Source organism: Oncorhynchus keta, unplaced genomic scaffold (genome assembly GCF_023373465.1).
Source record: "Oncorhynchus keta strain PuntledgeMale-10-30-2019 unplaced genomic scaffold, Oket_V2 Un_contig_26406_pilon_pilon, whole genome shotgun sequence".
Lineage (NCBI taxonomy): Eukaryota > Metazoa > Chordata > Actinopteri > Salmoniformes > Salmonidae > Oncorhynchus > Oncorhynchus keta.
In genome coordinates this window covers 1-6,229 of record NW_026284951.1, presented here as the reverse complement: position 1 = coordinate 6,229, position 6,229 = coordinate 1, and the positions used below count along the sequence as shown (strand labels likewise).

Below are 6,229 nucleotides of genomic sequence, written 5' to 3'. Positions count from 1 at the left end.
GGAATCTGGATTGAGGTCTTTTATTTTCAAGATTATTAAATCATTTTTAGGACAGTTTGTAATTTAAGACCACAGTCAACCATTACCATGACAACAGACATTTCCCTGGTCAACCATTACTATGACAACAGACATTTCCCTGGTCAACCATTACCACGCCACAGACATTTCCCTGGTCAACCATTCCACAGACATTTCCCGGGGCAACCATTCCACAGACATTTCCCTGGTTAAACATTACCATGCCACAGACATTTCCCTGGCCAACAATTACCATTCCACAGACATTTCCCTGGCCAACCATTACCATTCCACAGACATTTCCCTGGTCAACTATTACCATTCCACAAACATTTCCCTGGTCAACCATTCCACAGACATTTCCCTGCTCAACCATTACCACGCCACAGACATTTCCCTGGTCAACCATTATCATGACAAAAGACATTTCCCTGGTCAACCACTACCATGCCACAGACATTTCTGGTCAACCATTATCATGACAAAAGACATTTTTCCTGGTCAACCATTCCACACAGACATTTCCCTGGTCAACCATTCCACATGACAATTCCCTGGTCAACTATTACCATTCCACAGACATTTCCCTGTCCAACCCGTACCATGACAACAGACATTTCCCTGGTCAACCATTACCATATAACAGACATTTTCCCTGGTCAAGCATTAACATTTCCCTGAACAACAGACATTTCCTGGTCACCCATTACCACGCCACAGACATTTCCCTGGTCAAGCATTACCATGCCAGACATTACCCTGGTCAACCATTTCACAGACATTTCCCTGTAAACCATTACCATGACAACAGACATTTCCCTGGTCAACCATTACCACAACACAGACATTTCCCTGGTCAACCATTACCACGCCACAGAAATGTATTGCTTTTCCTCCGCTTTCTCCCAACTGTATTCGTAAACGACATTAAACCCTGTTCAATATGATGTGGTATTATCAGTAGTAGAAGTGGTAACCGTGAGTCAAACACCTTTGTTCTGGAAGGATTTGCTCCTCTACCAACGTGTACAACTCATACTTACCTGGCAAAGGAGACACCGTGATCAAGAAGGCGGTTCACCCAAGGCGAGGCTCAGCCATTGCACTCTGGCTGTGCTGACCCCTGCGAATTTCTCAAATGTGGAAATCTCGATTGCATAATTTATAGTAGTGGGGGACTGCGTTTGCGCTCTCCCATGATCTTGATGTTAAAAAAATATACTAACAGATTTAATTTGACATGTGTTTCAACTCAAGAGTTCAATTGAGTTTCTTGTTGAGGAGAAATGTTCTTATCAGATGATTGGCAAGTTAAAACTCAACCTAATTGCCTCAGACATACATTTTGTCTTCTCATAACCCGGATGGATGTGTGATCTGTTATTGTGATGGGTGATTATGCCTGTCATGTCCTGATTATGTGAAGGAAAAGGCCTACTTCTGAATGCATACTTTTGCCCCTCATGACGGAATCTGGATTGAGGTCTTTTATTTTCAAGATTATTAAATCATTTTTTTTAGGACAGTTTGTAATTTAAGACCACAGTCAACCATTACCATGACAGCAGGTAGCATTTCCCTGGTCAACCATTACTATGACAACAGACATTTCCCTGGTCAACCATTACCACGCCATACATTTCCCTGGTCAACCATTCCACAGACATTTCCTGAGTTAAACATTACCATGCCACAGACATTTCCCCGGACATTTCAACCATTACCATTCCACAGACATTTCTGGCCAAATCATTACTCATTCCACAATTTCCCTGGTCAACTATTACAAACATTTCTGGTCAACCACAGACATTTCCCTGGTCAACCATTACCATGACACAGACATTTCCCTGGTCAACCATTACCATGACAAAAGACATTTCCTGGTCAACCATTACCATTCAACACAGACATTTCCCTGGTCAAAGCATTACCACAACACAGACATTTCCCTGGTCAACCATTACCACGCCACAGACATTTCCCTGGTCAACCATTCCCACAGACAATTCCCTGGTCACCCATTACCACGCCACAGACATTTCCCTGGTCAACCATTACCATGCCACAGACATTTCCCTGGTCAAATTACCATTCCACAGACATTTCCCTGGTCACCATGACAACAGACATTTCTGGTCAAATTCACTTACTACAACACAGACATTTCTGGTCAACCATTCTACAGACATTTCCCCGGGCAACCATTCCACAGACATTTCTGTTAAACATTACCATGCCACAGACATTTCTGGCCAACCATTACTATCTCCACAGACAGCTTCCCTGGCCAACCATTACCATTCCACAGACATTTCCTGGCAAATTATTACTATCTCCACAAACATTTCCTCGGTCAACCATTCCACAGACATTTCAAGAAGGCTGGGCAACCATTGCACTGCCAGGCGCCACAGAAATTTCTGGGTCAACCATTATCATGTTAAAAATATACAAAGATTTATTTGACTGTGTTTCAACCAAGAGTTCAATTGAGTTTCTTGTTGAGAGAAATGTTCTTATCAGATGATTGGCAAGTTAAAACTCAACCATGCTCACATACATTTTGTCCAACCCGGATGGATTGGATCTGTTATTGTGATGGGTGATTATGCCTGTCATGTCCTGATTATGTGAAGGAAAAGGCCTACTTCTGAATGCATAATTTGCGCCCTCATGACGGAATCTGGATTGAGGTCTTTTTTATTTTCAAGATTATTAAATCATTTTTAGGACAGTTTGTAATTTAAGACCACAGTCAACCATTACTATGACAACAGACATTTCCCTGGTCAACCATTACCACGCCACAGACATTTCCAACCATTCCACAGACAATTCCTGGTCACCATTACCACGCCACAGACATTTCCCTGGTCAACCATTACCATGCCACAGACATTTCCCTGGTCAACCATTACCATTCCACAGACATTTCCCTGGTCAAGCATTACCATGACAACAGACATTTCCCTGGTAAACCATTACCATGACAACAGACATTTCCCTGGTCAACCATTACCACAACACAGACATTTCCCTGGTCAACCATTACCACGCCACAGAAATGTATTGCTTTTCCTCCGCTTTCTCCGCAACTGTATTCGTAAACGACATTAAACCCTGTTCAATATGATGTGGTATTATCAGTAGTAGAAGTGGTAACCGTGAGTCAAACACCTTTGTTCTGGAAGGATTTGCTCCTCTACCAACGTGTACAACTCATACTTACCTGGCAAGGGAGACACCGTGATCAAGAAGGCGGTTCACCCAGGGCGAGGCTCAGCCATTGCACTCCGGCTGTGCTGACCCCTGCGAATTTCTCAAATGTGGAAATCTCGATTGCATAATTTATGGTAGTGGGGGACTGCGTTCGCTCTCCCTGATCTTGATGTTAAAAAAATATACTAACAGATTTAATTTGACATGTGTTTCAACTCAAGAGTTCAATTGAGTTTCTTGTTGAGGAGAAATGTTCTTATCAGATGATTGGCAAGTTAAAACTCAACCTAATTGCCTCAGACATACATTTTGTCTTCTCATAACCCGGATGGATGTGTGTGATCTGTTATTGTGATGGGTGATTATGCCTGTCATGTCCTGATTATGTGAAGGAAAAGGCCTACTTCTGAATGCATACTTTTGCGCCCTCATGACGGAATCTGGATTGAGGTCTTTTATTTTCAAGATTATTAAATCATTTTTAGGACAGTTTGTAATTTAAGACCACAGTCAACCATTACCATGACAACAGACATTTCCCTGGTCAACCATTACTATGACAACAGACATTTCCCTGGTCAACCATTACCACACAGACATTTCCCTGGTCAACCATTCCAGACAATTCCCTGGTCACCCATTACCACGCCACAGACATTTCCCTGGTCAACCATTACCATGCCACAGACATTTCTGGTCAACCATTACCATGCCACAGACATTTCCCTGGTCAAGCATTACCATGACAACAGACATTTCCCTGGTAAACCATTACCATGACAACAGACATTTCCCTGGTCAACCATTACCACAACACAGACATTTCCCTGGTCAACCATTACCACGCCACAGAAATGTATTGCTTTTCCTCCGCTTTCTCCGCAACTGTATTCGTAAACGACATTAAACCCTGTTCAATATGATGTGGTATTATCAGTAGTAGAAGTGGTAACCGTGAGTCAAACACCTTTGTTCTGGAAGGATTTGCTCCTCTACCAACGTGTACAACTCATACTTACCTGGCAAGGGAGACACCGTGATCAAGAAGGCGGTTCACCCAGGGCGAGGCTCAGCCATTGCACTCCGGCTGTGCTGACCCCTGCGAATTTCTCAAATGTGGAAATCTCGATTGCATAATTTATGGTAGTGGGGGACTGCGTTTGCGCTCTCCCCTGATCTTGATGTTAAAAAATATACTAACAGATTTAATTTGACATGTGTTTCAACTCAAGAGTTCAATTGAGTTTCTTGTTGAGGAGAAATGTTCTTATCAGATGATTGGCAAGTTAAAACTCAACCTAATTGCCTCAGACATACATTTTGTCTTCTCATAACCCGGATGGATGTGTGTGATCTGTTATTGTGATGGGTGATTATGCCTGTCATGTCCTGATTATGTGAAGGAAAAGGCCTACTTCTGAATGCATACTTTTGCGCCCTCATGACGGAATCTGGATTGAGGTCTTTTATTTTCAAGATTATTAAATCATTTTTAGGACAGTTTGTAATTTAAGACCACAGTCAACCATTACCATGACAACAGACATTTCCCTGGTCACCATTACTATGACAACAGACATTTCCCTGGTCAACCATTACCACGCCACAGACATTTCCCTGGTCAACCATTCCACAGACAATTCCCTGGTCACCCATTACCATACAGACATTTCCCTGGTCAACCATTACATGCCACAGACATTTCCCTGGTCACCATTACCATTCCACAGACATTTCCCTGGTCAAGCATTACCATGACAACAGACATTTCCCTGGTAAGCCATTACCATGACAACAGACATTTCCCTGGTCAACCATTACCACAACACAGACATTTCCCTGGTCAACCATTACCACGCCACAGAAATGTATTGCTTTTCCTCCGCTTTCTCCGCAACTGTATTCGTAAACGACATTAAACCCTGTTCAATATGATGTGGTATTATCAGTAGTAGAAGTGGTAACCGTGAGTCAAACACCTTTGTTCTGGAAGGATTTGCTCCTCTACCAACGTGTACAACTCATACTTACCTGGCAAGGGAGACACCGTGATCAAGAAGGCGGTTCACCCAGGTCTTGATGTTAAAAAAATATACTAACAGATTTAATTTGACATGTGTTTCAACTCAAGAGTTCAATTGAGTTTCTTGTTGAGGAGAAATGTTCTTATCAGATGATTGGCAGAGTTAAAACTCAACCTAATTTACCTCAGACATACATTTGTCTTCTCATAACCCGGATGGATGTGTGTGATCTGTTATTGTGATGGGTGATTATGCCTGTCATGTCCTGATTATGTGAAGGAAAGGCCTGCTTCTGAATGCATACTTTTGCGCCCTCATGGCTGGAATCTGGATTGAGTCTTTTATTTTCAAGATTATTAAATCATTTTTAGGACCGTTTGTAATTTAAGACCACAGTCAACCATTACCATGACAACAGACATTTCCCTGGTCAACCATCACTATGACAACAGACATTTCCCTGGTCAACCATTACCATGCCACAGACATTTCCCTGGTCAGCCATTACCATTCCACAGACATTTCCCTGGTCAACCATTTACCATTCCTGAACATTTCCCTGGTAAGCCATTACCATGACAACAGACATTTCCCTGGTCAAGCCATTACCTGAACACAGACATTTCCCTGGTCAACCATTACCACGCCACAGAAATGTATTGCTTTTCCTACGCTTTCTCCGCAACTGTATTCGTAAAAAAGCGACATTAAACCCTGTTCAATATGATGTGGTATTAGCCAGTAGTAGAAGTGGTAACCGTGGAGTCAAACACCTTTGTTCTGGAAGGATTTGCTCCTCTACCAACGTGTACAACTCATACTTACCTGGCAAAGGAGACACCGTGATCAGAAGGCGGTTCACCCAGGGCGAGCTCAACCATTGCACTCCGGCTGTGCTGACCCCTACTTAATTTCTCAAATGTGTAAATCTCGATTGCATAATTTATGGTAGTGGGGGACTG

The 6,229-nt window shown here is 42.6% G+C and overlaps 3 non-coding genes and 1 pseudogene across 3 annotated transcripts; all 4 read left to right on the top strand.

Annotated features, from left to right (window-relative positions):
• The first annotated feature begins 1,056 nt into the window (after positions 1 to 1,056).
• On the top strand, positions 1,057 to 1,220 carry LOC127922614 (U1 spliceosomal RNA). The gene has a single exon (XR_008111752.1). It is a non-coding gene; the product is annotated as a U1 spliceosomal RNA (small nuclear RNA).
• A 2,025-nt stretch (positions 1,221 to 3,245) lies between these two features.
• LOC127922613 (U1 spliceosomal RNA) lies at positions 3,246 to 3,407 on the top strand. The gene has a single exon (XR_008111751.1). It is a non-coding gene; the product is annotated as a U1 spliceosomal RNA (small nuclear RNA).
• An 847-nt stretch (positions 3,408 to 4,254) lies between these two features.
• LOC127922612 (U1 spliceosomal RNA) lies at positions 4,255 to 4,418 on the top strand. The gene has a single exon (XR_008111750.1). It is a non-coding gene; the product is annotated as a U1 spliceosomal RNA (small nuclear RNA).
• A 1,666-nt stretch (positions 4,419 to 6,084) lies between these two features.
• Positions 6,085 to 6,229, top strand: LOC127922615 (uncharacterized; annotated as a pseudogene).